The sequence below is a fragment of the Dendropsophus ebraccatus genome, chromosome 3 (assembly GCF_027789765.1).
Source record: "Dendropsophus ebraccatus isolate aDenEbr1 chromosome 3, aDenEbr1.pat, whole genome shotgun sequence".
NCBI classification, from domain to species: Eukaryota; Metazoa; Chordata; class Amphibia; order Anura; family Hylidae; genus Dendropsophus; species Dendropsophus ebraccatus.
This window is the reverse complement of record NC_091456.1, coordinates 40,656,426-40,672,261: the sequence shown is the minus strand read 5'-3', so window position 1 is coordinate 40,672,261 and position 15,836 is coordinate 40,656,426.

Below are 15,836 nucleotides of genomic sequence, written 5' to 3'. Positions count from 1 at the left end.
TGCCTTGCCTCTATTTTGACTACTGTTGCTCCTGCCTGTCCTCCATTTTAACTACTGTTGATCCTCCCAGGCCTCCATGTTGACTACTGTTGATCCTGCCTGGCCTCCATGTTGGCTACTGCTGGGCCTTCACTGGCCTCCATGTTGACTACTGTTGATCCTGCCTGGCCTCCATGTTGACTACTGTTGTCCTGCCTTGCCTCTATTTTGACTACTGTTGCTCCTGCCTGTCCTCCATTTTAACTACTGTTGATCCTGCTTGGCCTCCATGTTGACTATTGTTGATCCTGCCTGGCCTCCATGTTGACTACTGTTGATCCTGCCTGGCCTCCATGTTGACTACTGTTGATTCTGCCTGGCCTCCATGTTGACTACTGTTGCTCCTGCCTGGCCTCTATTTTGACTACTGCTGGGCCTTCACTGGCTTCCATGTTGACTACTGTTGTTCCTGCCTGGTCTCCATGTTTGCTACTGCTGCTCCTGCCTTGCCTCCATTTTTAATACTGTTGCTCCTGCCTGACCTCCATTTTGACTATTGTTGCTCCTGCTTGGCCTCCATGTTGACTACTGTTGCTCCAGCCTGGCCTCCATGTTGGCTACTGCTGGGCCTTCACTGGCTTCCATGTTGACTACTGTTGCTCCTGCCTGGCCTCCATGTTTGCTACTGCTGCTCCTGCCTGGCCTCCATTTTTAATACTGTTGTTCCCGCCTGGCGTCCATTTTAAGTACTGTTGATCCTGCCTGGTCTCCATGTTGACTACTGTTGCTCCTGCCTGGCCTTTTTTTTTTTTACTACTGTTGATCCTGCCGGGCCTCCATGTTGACTACTGTTGATCCTGCTTGGCCTCCATGTTGGCTACTGCTGAGCCTTCACTGGCCTCCATGTTGACTACTGTTGATCCTGCCTTGCCTCTATTTTGACTACTGTTGCTCCTGCCTGTCCTCCATTTTAACTACTGTTGATCCTGCCTGGCCTCCATTTTGACTACTGTTGCTCCTGCCTGGCCTCCATGTTTGCTACTGCTGCTCCTGCCTGCCCTCCATTTTTAATACTGTTGCTCCTGCCTGGCCTCCATTTTAACTACTGTTGATCCTGCCTGGCCTCCATGTTGACTACTGTTGATCCTGCCTGGCCTCCATGTTGACTACTGTTGCTCCTGCCTGGCCTCCATGTTGACTACTGTTGCTCCTGCCTGGCCTCCATGTTGGCTACTGCTGGGCCTTCACTGGCCTCCATGTTTGCTCCTGCTGCTCCTGCCTGGCCTCCATTTTTAATACTGTTGCTCCTGCCTGGCCTCTATTTTAACTACTGTTGCTCCTGCCTGGCCTCCATGTTGACTACTGTTGCTCCTGCCTGGCCTCCATGTTGACTACTATTGATCCTGCCTGGCTTCCATGTTGACTACTGTTGATCCTGCCTGGCCTCCATGTTGACTACTGTTGCTCCTGCCTGGCCTCCATGTTGACTACTGCTGCTTCTGTACTGGCCTCAAATGACTATTGCTGGACCTCCACTGGCCTCCAATGACTACTGCTGCTTCTTCACTGCATTTGTGACCTTTTTCCTGCATAGACCCTGTAATGATCAATTTCCTGCATAGACCCTGTAATGGTGAATTTCCTGCATAGACCCTGTAATGGTGAATATTGAAGTCTAAAATAAAATTTGACTTTAAGATATTAAAAAGATAATGATGTTACTGACATGTAGAGCCCTAAATTTAATCAAATACACTACCCCCGTATCATATAGATGCTTTAAGCTATGAAATCCGAAGAAATCCGAACCGAACTTTAAAAAAAAAAAGCGTAAGTCCGGTCACAACGTACTTTTGAAAAGTTCGCTCATCTCTAATGGCCATCAGATATAGAAGCGTACATCTAAATGTGAGTATGAGTATTTTAAACACACCCCAGCAGAGCATTGTACTAATTGGGTGAGGGCTCCTATCCATACACTGTCTACTCCTCTACTCAACTTCTACTTGTCTTGCACTAAAGCTTTTAAGTAAAGTTCAAATATCTGTTTAAGTGGGACTCTGCCTCTCCTTGTGGCCACACCACTGCTCCTGCAGCTCATGCTCAACTCAGGTAACTTGGACTGGGGCTTGTGTCACCCTCGTAGGACAGGTACCCCGACACTGCAGGGCACAAGGTGGTTATAGCGACAAAGGTCGAAACACGGGCACAAGTGTTCTTCTTCTTTCAAGTATTTCTTCTTTAAGTATCTCCTCTACTAAAGTTCCGGCACAGCACACTACTAAATTAGGTTGGGGCTCTCCCGACGACATCCTCTACTCTCCTGACAAATTTCTCTCGACTCTTCTTAACTCTCAGCACTCAACCAAGTTAGCACTACCATTGTACCTCAGCACTTTGGCAACTCTCAGTACAGATGTAGTGAGAGCAGGTCTTTATCAGTCACGTATTATTCTAATATCCTGTATTATCCAAGACTTGTCAGTAAAGATCAGTTTATTTATTCAACTGGGACTATTCAACCAGTACTAATTGCACCAGTACCCGTCTACACCAACTACACTATCCTTGGGTCACATTCCCCTTTCTGTGGGTGGCGGTAACGACAGTCCGGGTGGATCACATCTCCACTCCGGACCACCGTAATAAGCACCCAAGGGACCCGTAACAACCCGGCAGGTCACCAACCATTGGGGAGCAATATAGCAACAAGTGTGTGTGCTGAACTAGTACTGGCGTCACAACAGAACTAAAACCGGCTGAGCTATATTCCAACCACCATAGAAAGTGGCGTCACCTGGAACAACTCAACAGCTGACCGGTCGAGCACGCACCACAAGTTCCACATTTGTACCTGCCATTTCTCCATTCATTCTCTAGCTCTCACAGAGAATGAATGGAGGAGTGACTTACCTCTCCATTCATAACAAAAAAACCCACATAATATGACAATTAAGTTATAGGGGATACATTATTTTAACTCAAAATATCCCTTTAAGAGACATTTTGAAGTAAACATCATCTTAACCAACCATTAAGTACTCCTGGGGAAACATCAGCTATATAACCATTGGGGGTTGAGAAGATAAACAGAAACCTTTATAGGGAAAATCACTTTACATGCATTTATGCTTCATGGAACACATTGTATATGACATGGAGTAAGCTGGGTTATATTGTTATATTTGATTTAGTTTTCACTATGTAATGTGTTGTGTTTAGAATTTGTTCACACAGAAAAGGATTAAAGTTATGGAACATCATCACAATACAAACTACTACCACACTAAATATTACTATGTTTTCTATTTAATATTTAACAGCAAGGTTTCTCTTTCTTAGATCATAGTGTCAATTTAAGTTATGTTTATGTTCATGGGAAAAAAATCATGGATGTCAAAATGTGGTAACACATAATGACCACTTTCCATGAAACATGTTTTTTTTGTGTGTAAAAATATTGAAACATAAAAACATATTTGGTATCATTGGATCAAGGGCGAGCAACAATAGCCAACAAGGGTAAGATATAGGGACAAAAGTTAATGGACTTTTAGATTCCATTTAAATCGCTGTTATAGTTGCAAAAAATATTGATTTCTTTTGTCATATATTTTTGTCTAATATTATAGCAAAGTAAAGATTACATTTTAAAAGTGTTCTTTCATTACAGCATGCTATTTTACTACTACCTAAAGAATGAAATAAACATTTTTTTCCTACTGAGATAAAACACACACACACACACACACACACACACACACACACACACACACAATGGTAGGAACATTAATTGCAGTTTTTTTTTTTATTTGCATTTCCCCTTAGGATGATAATGAAAGCTTATCTATACATTACAGTCTAGAATTATCAATCTGCCCAATCTGGTGCTGCCCAGAGCAACCAATCACAGCTCAGCTTTTATTGTACTATTGCTCATTAAGATATGAAAGATGAGCTGTGATTGGCTGCTATAGGTAAGAAGCATCTCACTTAAGGGAACTTTACAAAGGGTAATGGTGGATGTGACTAACCTAAGTAAAGGTGGAGTAGGCCATTTGTTCAGAACTTAAACAGTGCAAATCAGTGTAGTGTGTGGAGGAGTTTAGTGTATCCTTTAGTGTTACTGTTTTGCTAGCTATGTTGGGCTAGTACACCTCAAGTTAGGCTACCATGGGGAACTAGGATCAATCCATGCTAAAGGGCTATTCTCCGAGCCCTAAATTATCCAGGAGCTTCATTCTCAACTCAATGGATAGGAAAAGAAGCAATTAAGTCAATGTACCCAGCTGAAACTCCCCAGGACCTAAAGGGAAACCCCAACAGCTCTCTCTCCTTTAACTGGCACTTGTACTACTGGACGTGCCACTCTGTGCCCACGTCCAGGAATAGACGGATCATCATAGCTGTGAGTACAGGTTTACTTCAAGTATATTGCCGTTGACTCCAAAGTGGTCAGAGCTCTCCAGCAGAGCTTGATTTAGATAGGTCCCCATTAAGGGAGTCTGCCTAGTTCTCAAGTTTTCAATTTAAACCAGTAACCTCCCATAAGAGCCTTAGCTGAAACCCTGAACTTGATTCTCAGTATGTATGCTGTCAGCTGGGACCTCTGAGTTACTAAAGATCCTGACAAGCCCACCACTCAAGCTACTAAACTACTACTTGCATATAAAGGGACTTTGTATTTGATGATTTGCACCTTTTTCATTAAATTTTCATTAAAAGTGGTATCCTGTTTAAGTACTCTGGACACCACTCCTGCACACCACACTACGGGGACCACTCCTTTAATGGGTGTGCGTTGGGACCCAGGGAGGGCTAATACCTTTCGGAGCCACTTGAAGAGTGCTGCAGTAGTAAAGCAACACCAGCCCTTGGAAACACCACCTAGCACCCGGTTACCACAATTTGCATATGGAATACAAAAAAATGCTTTCATTTTGGGAACGCATGACTCAAAGAAAGGAATTATATATAATGTAATGTCCCCTATTAGGCACTATTACCACTTTGCACTTAGTGATAAGGATTCTAATAGATTCCCTTCAAATAATATAATGTCTGTTTATTTACATTTAGCACAGAAAATTAAGCACAATCAGTTTTTTGGCCTTTATTTTAGGACGTATTTTTTCCTGGATAACGTCTTTAAGGTTACTTGTTTTCTTTATACAGTTTCTTTCTGTATATATTGAGTAACTATGACACTAATTTTGCAGCGCTGCACATCTACGTAGACAACAATGGTTGGCTGATAATGTAAGTGTCCCCACCGAGTTTACACTATTGGGCTTATTGGATAATCCATCCAGCCAAATGTATTTGTTTGTAATATTCTGCATCATCTACATCCTGACAATTATAGTTAATCTCACAATCATCACATTAATTTGGCAAGATCCCCATCTCCATAAACCCATGTACTTTTTCCTGGCGAATCTGGCGTCTATTGAAATCCTCTACACTACGACTGTAACTCCTAATAGTCTTAACATTTTTATTTCAGAAAACAGAACTATTTCTTTTACTGGTTGCTTCACTCAGATATATTTCTTTGTTGCGCTAGGAGGATCCGAGTGTATCCTCCTGTCTGTTATGGCTTATGACAGATACATTGCTATATGCCATCCTCTGCTATATTCAGTAAAGATGAACCCATCTCATTGTATCCATCTTGCAGTGCTCTCTTGGAGTATAGGATTCCTGAATTCTCTCCTTCAAACGGTTCATTTGGCGTCATTGCCGTACTGTAATCACAAGGTCGGTAATTTCTTCTGTGATATCCCACCACTCTTGAAATCGTCTTGCGAGCACAATGAGCACGTTGAAATATTTGTGAATCTGATTGCGGAATGCATATTGTTGGGTGATCTGATATTAACCTTAGGGTCATACATCGCTATAATCAGAACAGTGCTAAGAACTCCCAGAACAAGCCGAAGCTCTAAAATGTTCTCAACCTGTGGATCCCACCTTACTGTGGTAACTCTGTTCTTTGTTACAGTGCTGATTCCATTCCTTCATCCAAGTTCCCCTTCTTCTGACCAGGACAAAGTACTGGCTGTTATTTATGGAGTAATAACACCTCTCATGAACCCATTTATTTACAGCATTAGAAATACAGACTTCCAGAAAGCAATTGAAAAGTGGATAAAGTATAGGAATACATACCATTAAAGTGAATATATTGTAGAATCTTGAATACAGTTTCTTATCTAAATAATTTCTTAACCCTAGTATGTATGAAGTTACAAATCTACACATTCACATAATATGTGTTGAACTGGGGTAACTTGGACCTGTCAGGAAATTTGATTCTAGGATCCCATCCTACATACACCAGGTGTAACCAGCGCCAAACTTTTCGCATTACTATTGTGACTTTGCACAGAGCTGTGTATGTGACCAGTGATGCTAACCCACTGCTAGTAAATTGTCAGTCACTCTATGCAAACAGCATAGCGTACCACTTAAATTTCTTGAAAGAAGTGTCATAAACATAAGAAATCTCAGGCGGGGGGGGGGGGGCGGGGGGTTTGCGGCAACATAATAAAGAAAATATACTTACCAGTCCCTGTGCCCCCATAGCAATTCAATAATGATATCCAACAGCCGTCGGCCTCCTGCAGCTCCTTCAGCTGCAATGTCACGGAATGGCTCATGAGTCACCCGCTCACCCAATCGGTGAATCGGGCGGGGCTGCAATCACTGACTGGCTAAGCGGGCAATCCATTAGAAGCTCTGTGACATTGCAGCTGGAGAAGCTGGGGCCGTGAAGTACACAGAACCTGGTTAAAAATTACTTCCTTCAACTGTGGAAGAGACTCAAGAGCCATGGGGGCACAAGGACTGGTAAGTATACTTTGCTTGCCTGTCACTTGTTTGTTTCATAAGACTTCTCCTTTAAAGGGAATCTGTCAGCTGTAATTCATCTTCCAAACTGCTGACACTGTTAGATGCTGTGGGTTCAAGAAGACACATGGTACCTTAAATATATTTGTATGTGTACCAGAGAATAAAAACATTTTCTCTGCTATGGAACAAAGAGTTAAAGGTGTTTCTTCAAGCTCCTGAATAGCTGCAAGTTGGAATGTCTCCTCTCTCCCTCCTTCCTACTTGATTGATACCTGGAAGAGTCCCCAGCAGGTTTAGATATAGGACTGGTAGTTACAAATAGGTGCACATAACGTGTAAATACATATAACATACAAATATGCACAATACATGCACATTTCATTCACAGATATAAAAAAAAAATGCTCATTAATTATATGCATACTTACCAGCATTTAGAGATATGCTTTACAGCAAGCCCAATGGATCATAGTCAACAACAGACAGAACCTGTCCCATTCAGAAGAATGAGAAAGGCTTCTGGGCATACCCAGTAAACTTTTTAGGGCTCATTCTACAGGAAGGGAGGGGGGCTGAGTTATGAGAAACAGCTATTGTGTGCCCCTCTGTTATACTATACTATACTATATACTGGTGTCACCTGTCACTGCACTCCTGTATGTACAGATAAGTAGCAAGAATGAAAACTGCAAGAGTTCAGAATTACTTTAAGATATAGATAGTAGAAATTAGAAATTTAGAAAAAAAAAATACCAAAAAATCTTGTTAAAATATGTTTATGAACAACTTGATTTTAACAGTAGGTCATTTTGTGATAACACATTCACTTTAACCCCTTAACGACGCATGACGGGTATACCCGTCATGCGGCTGTTAAGGGGGATCAGAGAGGGCTCCCGGCTTGAGCCCTCTCTGCAGCACGCGGTCCCCGGTTGCTATGTGTAGCTAGGGACCGCAGGTATTAGCCGCCGCGGCCAGCTAATTAACTATTCAAATGCAGCTGTCAAAGCTGACAGCTTCATTTGAATAGTGACTGTGCCTGCTCTCCCTGGTGTCTAGTGGGGGATCTCTCCCCTGCGATGCGATCGTAGGGGAGATCCGTTCTAATGAGCCAGCCGGGGCTCAGCGTCGGAATGACGCTGATCCCGGCTCGGCAATCCATGTAGATGGTCTGCAGCAGACCATTATAATAGAGCACCGATCTGATGGATCATTGCTCTACTATATACACAGCATTGATCTCAATGGGAGATGAGTGCTGTGTATATAGAAGCCCCCCTGAGGGCTTCATATTACTGTATGTAAAACAAGAGTTAAGTGTTTTTAATAATAAATAACCCCCTCCCCTAATAAAAGTCCAAATCACCCCCTTTTTTACCAATTTATAAATACAAATAAATAAATAAACATGTTTGGTATCGCTGCGTGCGTAATCACCTGAAATATTAATTTATTTAATTCATGATCCCTTACGGTAAAGGGCGTAAGCGCAAAAAAAATCCAAAGTGCAAAATTGCGCATTTTTGGTCGCATCAAATCCAGAAAAAGTATAATAAAAGGCGATCAAAAAGTTGCATATGCGCAATCAAGGTACCGATAGAAAGTAAACATCATGGCACAAAAATTGACACCTCACACAGCCCCATAGACCAAAGGATAAAAGCGTTATAAGTCTGGGAATGGCGTTTTTTTTTTTTTCAATTTTACTGCACATATAATTTTTTTCTGGTTTTGCAGTATATTTTAGCCAATAATTCAGTCATTGCAAAGTACAATTAGTGATGCAAAAAATAAGGGCTCATGTGGCTCCGTAGGTGTAAAAATGCAACTGCTATCACCTTATATACACAAGTAGGAAAAAACGAAAACGCAAAAACGAAAATTAGCCCGGTCCTTAAGGGGTTAAAGGGGTTTTCTGAGTAAAAATAATTTATCACAACCACGGCATAGGGAATAAATGTCACATTGTGGGACTTTTCATTGCTAGGACCCCCTGTGATTTCCCATGTCTTTGTTATGAATGGAACCGTGATTCCTTGATATGTACCTGTCACTTCTCCTTTCATTCTCTATGGTTCTGCTGAGGCTTGGTTACTTGAATGCTCGGCTACCTTCAGCGGCTCTCGGAGAGAACGAATGGAGCAGTCACTCACCTCACCATTCACAACAAAGACCCCTTAAAATCTTACATATATGTTATAGGGGATAAAATATTTTACTCGAAATATCCTTTTAAGAGACATTTTGAAGTAAACATCATCTTACAAACCATTAATTTATTAGGAAGTACTCCTGGGGACACATCAGCTCTATAACCATTGGGGGTTGAGAAGATAAACAGAAACCTTTATAGGGAGAATCACCTTCCCTGCATTTATGCTTCGTGGAACACATTGTATATAACATGGAGTAAGCTGGGGTATATTGTTATATGTAACCGGTGTATTTTAGCTTTGTTTTGTAAATGTGCTTTGATATGACCAAGGCAGTACATACAGTAGAGGCTATCCATGCAGCTGCTGTGGGCTGTGGTTAGGTATCTTTCTAGATTTTTTTCTTCTTTTTTATGGACTATATAAGAATGAGGACAAGTTACAAAAGAATTATGCTGGTCTTCTCACCAGGAAAGGTATAACTCAGTAAATAAATCATCACAGTATTACATGGTTTTAAAAAACCATAACACTGTGGCATGTAAACTTAAAAGTTAATATTTTATTACATTTGCATTAAAAGTAAGTCCAGAAAAAAAAATAAAAAATCATGATTTGGGATATCATGTGTGCGACCATTTAATGATATGCATCACAACAGTAAGTCTGTGTGGTAACCCCAAATGTAAACCCAAAAATTGAGAACAATAAACATAGCTCAATCTCTAATAAGATATAAGTGACAGACAATCATCTGTCACCTAGGTCTACAGGTGATTGGCTGTCAATTATTATTTTTTAGCGATTTAGCTACAGTATGTTTATTGTTTTCTTGTTTATTGTTCTCTCACTTTGATTTCCCCACTTTTGATTTTGGTTTTGGGGATGGGGGGATGTAGATTGTAGAGTCAACTTAAGTTACGTTTCTGTTCATGGAAAAACAAAATGACCACTTTCCATAAAAGATGCTTTTTTGTGAAAAAATACTGAAACGTAAATACATTTGATTCTGTTCTATTTTGCTGAGGGTGAGCAACACTAGTCAAGAAGGGAAAGATATAGGGATACAAGTATAGGAACTTTTAGATCTCATGTGATTTTATGATATATATGTCTTTTATCATAGCGAAATAACGATTTAAGGGAACCAATCAACACTTTGGTTGCATGTCAATCACCTTAGTCTAGTCACAGCCCAGATGACTAGTTCACGGCTCTCTCCCTGTCTAGCACATGGGATTATAAAGTATTTCACTGGACAAGAACACTATGGAGCCTGTAACCCCCGACACCATTGGAGGCCCAGATGCAAGGTGTGTGCAGCTGTTTTTGGAGCCCAATCAGCACAAATGTACTGATTGGTTCCCTTTAAGTTTTTAAAGCGCTTCCTCATGATAGCATGCTATTTTGGTTCTACACAAACAGTTCTATTAACATTATTTTTTTTACATAGAAAATACAAAAACAAAAAAGCAATGGTAGAAATGCTAATTGGTATTTTTCTATTTGCATGCCCCCCAGAAAGATAATGGAAGCTAATCTATACATTATGGCTCAGACATAAATTTGCATGAGGACAAAACTGTCTGGTTTTGCCCAAAGCAACCAATCACAGCTCAGCTTTTTTAACTATTGGTCGTTAAATTCATCCATGCCAACTTTATATTACTGATCCCCCTGCGGCAACTCACAGCCCAGTTTGAGCCATTGGGAAAACTGCATATGTGCGAGGTTTAACTCTGAGCTGTAAGAGACAGGGAGGAGTGGGGATACAAAGCAAGTGTGGGTAAAGAGGCAGAGGGGATAGCAGCTGGAGGGATTACAGTGCACCTGGAATGTAGCCACACCCTGTGTGCCTCTGTATCTATATTGATCGGCAATGAATATATACGTATTATTGGGGATTCTGTGGATGGTAAAGGGCATACTACATTTTGGTCACTAGATGTCACCCTGTATTGTCTGTCATTGCAAAGCACATGCTGAAGGGAACTGTCCAGAGGGTTAATAGTGTATGTGACAAAGCTCATGTCTGCCACCAGCTTAGAGTTGGCTTGTCAATCAATCCCTGTAAAGTCACCCAAAAGTATAATTTCCTTTCTCCTCAGGTTCCTCTCCACCAATGGCTAACCTGTAGAAAGTCTGTAAGTAGAGGTGGAGTGGGCCATGTGCTCAGAACTAGAACAGTGCAGATCAGTGTAGTGTGTGGAGGAGTTTAGTGTATCCTGAATTCCAGTGTTCCTGTTTTGCTAGCCATGTTGGACTAGTGCACCTCGGGTGAGGCTACCACAGGGAAGTACAACCTAACCCTGCTGAGGGGCTATTCTGATCTCTCTAAGTCCTGAGTTCTCCAGGAGCTTAATTCTCAAGCCAGTGGATTGGAAAAACAACTAAGCCAATGTACCCTGTCACAACTCGCCAGGACCTTAAGGGAAACCCCCAATAGCTGGCTCACCTTTAACTGGGGCCTGTACTACTGGACATGTCACCCGGTGCCCTCGCCTAGCAATAGATGGATCGTCATAGCTGTGAGTACAGGTTTACTTCAAGTGTATTGCCACCTACTCCAAAGTGGTAAGAGCTCCTCCAGCAAAGCACATTATGATTTGGATAGGTCCCCATTAAGGTAGTCCGCCTATTTCTCAAGTCTATAAATTAAAGTGTCACTGTCATTAAAACTTTGAAAATCTAAATCAACAGTAGATGTGATATGAAGCAAGTTTGAAATTTACATTCTTTTTTTTTTTTTTTATCATGGAAAACATGGCACTTCCTGTGTCCTGACACAAGTCTAAAAATCTGCCTTCAGGAGATTGGACCTGGATTTCTGGTAAGTTCAGCTTAGTTTTACAGCATGATAGTAACAAAAAAAAAGAAAAGAATGTACAATGCAAACTTGCTTTATTTCACGTCTACTGCTGATTGAAAGTGTGAAAGTTATAATGGCAGTGACACTTTAACCCTTAGAGGACCGGGCCAATTTAAATTTTTGCACTTTCGTTTTTTCCTCCTTGTGCTTAAAAGGCCATAGCACTTGCATTTTTCACCTAGAAACCCACATGACCCCTTATTTTTTGCGCCACTAATTGTACTTTGCAATGACAGGCTGAATTTTTTCATAAAGTACACTGCAAAACCAGAAAAAAAATTGTGTGATAAAATTGAAAAAAAAAAAAAAACGCATTCCTTTTACTTGTTTTTTTTTTTTGTTTCTACGCCGCTCGCCCTGGGGTAAAACTGACTTGTTATATATGTTCGTCAAGTTGTTACAATTACAACGATATGTAGCATGTATAAATTTTATTGTATCTGATGGCCTGTAAAAAATTCAAACCATTGTTAACAAATATATGTCCCTTAAAATCGCTCTATTCTCATGCTTATAGTGAGGTGTCATTTTTGGCGCAATGATGTGTTCTTTCTATCGGTACCTTGATTGCGCATATGCGACTTTTTGATCACTTTTTATGACATTTTTCTGGATTTGATGCGAGATCAGGAATATGATAAATTAATCGGGCTATTACGCACGCGGCGATAACAAACATGTTTATTTATTTATTATTGTTTATAACATGGGAAAAGGGGGGTGATTCAAACTTTTTTGAAGGGGCTTTTTATTAATAACAACACTATTTTTTTTACTTTCACACTTATACTAGAAGCCCCCCTGGAGGATTTCTAGTATAAGCACTTTGTTCTCTCATTGAGATCTATCCTGTATTCCAACACAGGATAGATCGATGAGATAGGCACTTTGATTGCTTCCGGCTGCTGCAGCCGGAGCAATCGAGTGGCGAGCCGGGATCAGCGCCATTACGGCGCAGACCCCGGACGGGGTAAGATGTGTGGATCGCTCCTCCGGGACGTTGATCCACCCCACTACACACCAGGAATGGCTGCACTCAAGTAATTGGATGCAGCTGTCAACTTTGACAGCTGCATCCGATTATTTTATTAGTGGGCACAGCGATTGGACCCCGGCTACATGCGGCACCCGGGACCGCGGTGGTCCAGAGCGTGGCCGCCGCGCGGCCTGCTCTGAACACACGTAGGCGGCCCTGGATGTACAGGTACGTCCAGGGTCGCCTAAGGGTTAAACCAGTAACCTCCTGTAAGAGATTTCCTAAAAGCCTAAACTTGATTCTAAGTATACGGAAAAGGAGAGAAAGGAACGCTGCACCTCACACCTATGGCTGACACTAATGTCTCTCGGCTACATTTAAAAACCAACGCCAGGATGTTAGTATATAATTTGATCAAACCATATTGCCCCATGTACCACGTGCAGGTCCCCTGGTTCACATGAGTTCCTACACTAACTCACCACTGTGTCAGTAAGCGACCACTAACCCTGCAAAGCAAACACAAACAGGGAAGGGAGGCCATAGAATGGCCCTGCAACCCTACTGTCACATGACCAATCCCCAAGGCCCCCCCCCAAAACCCCAGCAGGAAACGCCGGTGGAGAAAGCTGCCAACAAGCAACACAAGTGTGAACATGGTCTTATCACTCACCATTGCTCCTGCAGGTAGAATTGGAAAAACAGGAGGTACTAGTCATGTGTGCACAGGTGCCTCCTGCTGATTGCGGTCACATGGGTCTTACCAGGAGGAGTGCTAACACTCAGAAAAGAGAGAAACTGCTGGGGTTTGGGGGAGGGGGCCCTTGGCGATTGGTCCTGTGACAGTGGGGTTGCAGGGCCATTCTATGGCGTCCCTTCCCTGTTTGTGCTCGCTTTGCGCTGACTGACAGTGGTGAGTTAGTGTAGGGACTCATGTGAACCATGTGACATGCACGTGGTACATGGGGCAATATGGTTTGATCAAATTATATATCCTGGCCTTGGTTTTTAAATGTAGCCGAGAGGCATTAGTGTCAGCCATAGGTGTGAGGTGCAGCGCTCCCTTCTCTCCTTGTCCGTATTTTGATTCTCAGTACATTTGCTCTCAGCAGGGACCTCTGAATTAAAAGAGATGAGTGAGCCGATTGCCGTGCCCATCTAATTAACCATAAAAAACATGTTTTTTTTTAATTAATAAAAAAAGTCCATAAGAGTTTAAATTACACCCTTTTCCCATTTTATAAAAAAAATAAGCTAAGTAATAATAATAATAATAATAATAATAAAAAAACATATTTGCTATCATCGTGTGCAGAAATGTCCAAACTATTAAATGATCACATTAATGATCTTGCATGGTAAACGGCCTACGAGTAAAAGAGCAAAATTGCAGAAAAACTGTAATAAAAATAATAAATATAATAAAAATAATATAATTATATATAATTAAATAATATAATAAAAATAGCTTGTAATAAAAAGGGATTGAAAAGTTGTATGTATGCAAGCAAGGTACCGATAGAAAGAACAGATCATGGTACAAAAATGACACCTCAAATAAGCTCATAGACCAAAATATAAAATTATAGATGAGTGAATTTACAGTAAGAATGAACTAATTTTTTCCTGGATAACGTCTTTAAGGTTACTTGTTTTCTTTATCCGGTTTCTTTCTGTATATATTGAATAACTATGACACTAATTTTGCAGCGCTGCACATCTACGTAGACAATGGTTGGCTGATAATGTAAGTGTCCCCACCGAGTTTGTACTATTGGGCTTATTGAATAATCCATCCAGCCAAATGTATTTGTTTGTAATATTTTGCATCATCTACATCCTGACAATTATAGTTAATCTCACAATCATCATATTAATTTGGCACGATCCCCATCTCCATAATCCCATGTACTTTTTCCTGGCAAATCTGGCGTCTATTGAAATCCTCTACACTACGACTGTAACTCCTAATAGTCTTAAAAGTTATTTTTCAGAAAATAGAACTATTTCTTTCATTGGTTGCTTCACTCAGATATATTTCTTTGTTGCGCTAGGAGGATCAGAGTGTATCCTCCTGTCTGTTATGGCTTATGACAGATACATTGCTATATGCCATCCTCTGCTATATTCAGTAAAGATGAACCCATCTCATTGTATCCATCTTGCATTGCTCTCTTGGGGTATAGGATTCCTGAATTCTCTCCTTCAAACGGTTTATTTGGCGTCATTGCCGTATTGTAATCACAAGGTCGGTAATTTCTTCTGTGACATCCCACCACTCTTGAAGTTGTCTTGCGAGCACAAAAAACACATTGAAATATTTGTAATTCTGATTGGAGAATTCATATTATTGGGTGATCTGATCTTAACCGTAGCGTCATACATCGCTATAATCAGAACAGTGCTAAGAACTCCCCGATCAAGCAGAAGCTCTAAAATGTTCTCAACCTGTGGATCCCACCTTACTGTGGTAACTCTGTTCTTTGTTACAGTGCTGATTCCATTCCTTCATCCAAGTTCCCATTCTTCTCAACAGGACAAAGTACTGGCTGTTATTTATGGAGTAATAACACCTCTCATGAACCCATTTATTTACAGCATTAGAAATGCAGACTTCCAGAAGGCAATTGAAAAGTGGATAAAGAATAGGAATACGTATCATTAAAGTGAATGCACTGTATAATCCTGTCTTATTGAAATAGTTGAACTTTAGAATTGTAAAAGTTCCAGAACTCGCGGATAGGTTCCGAATTTGTTGCATTACACCATAAAATAAAAGATGCCGCTCACCTATTTGTGAGTGCCGAAACTTTTACTATTCTATTGCACTTTGAAGACAGCACATCCGAGCACCTGGTGGGGTAATATCTGCAGTGCTGTGAGCTGAACTTTTGCAAACCAGTTTAAAGCGAATGTACCAATAGGTACATCTCTTTGTGGGTTTTCTTACATTAAAGGGGTTGTCCAGGGAAACATTTTTTTCTTTCAGATCAACTGGTGTCAG